This window comes from Phallusia mammillata, chromosome 8 (assembly GCF_965637545.1).
Source record: "Phallusia mammillata chromosome 8, kaPhaMamm4.hap1.1, whole genome shotgun sequence".
Taxonomy (NCBI): domain Eukaryota; kingdom Metazoa; phylum Chordata; class Ascidiacea; order Phlebobranchia; family Ascidiidae; genus Phallusia; species Phallusia mammillata.
The window spans coordinates 15026738-15027651 of NC_137259.1; positions in this window are offsets into that span (position 1 = coordinate 15026738).

Below are 914 nucleotides of genomic sequence, written 5' to 3' on the forward strand. Positions count from 1 at the left end.
CCTTTTGCCGAAAGAATTTTATCAGAAACTTTATGGCAAGTCTGATATCTTATGTTGTCGTTGTGGTGTTCGACAATGAGAAAATCACAAATATTGTTTCAAAACAAAACCCTTAGGGCAAAACGTAACATAGAAGCACAAAAAAAACAAGTCGTAATGCAAGCACAATGGTTTTGGTTGTGTGTAAATGGTCAGCCGTTGAAGTAACAGTAAATGTCGAGTTCTGAAGAATTCCACCACCACTACCACTGGCTAAATCTCTCCTTATTCCACGCCTTCCTTTTCTAAACGTTCCATTTTAAGGCTGCAACCTGCCAGGCGTTGGTCCTGTCATGCATTGCTTGTCGGAATGCTACGTCGTGACGTAATCCCTTCCGTTGCCGCTGGTACGATGCGTTACCATGAGTAGAGAGCTCGAATGCTTCAATAACGTGTCCCATATTCCGGTGCAGTGTCAGCGTTTCCGTGTGTGCCAATCGCACAATGTATGCGCTCAATTTGGGAACTCGCAACTGTGGCATTCTCATACTGCAGCCCAGGCGATTATCTAACCATTTTCAGCATAGCAATAAAGCAAAAAGAAGCAGTTAAAACCAGGAGATAGAAGCTATGGCAAAAGAGGGTTCAGGAATTGTTTACGGTTTTGCATGAAATGGACCGTTTGTAGACATAAGGCTAAAAAAGGATCTAATGAAATTTGGATTTGGCGAATTTTTATAGGTTTGCTATGTGAAACGCCGACATTATCGTTGTGAAGAGAGTTTTAGTTTAAAAGCAGGTGGTTCTGCCTGTTAGGAATGCCGTAGCGTTAGTACTATTGCGAAACTTATTCATAAAAGTCATAATTTCCAGGTATAACGCTTTCGTGGTATTAGAAATGAACATTTACGTACGTTTCTTTTATGGTCTCTTAG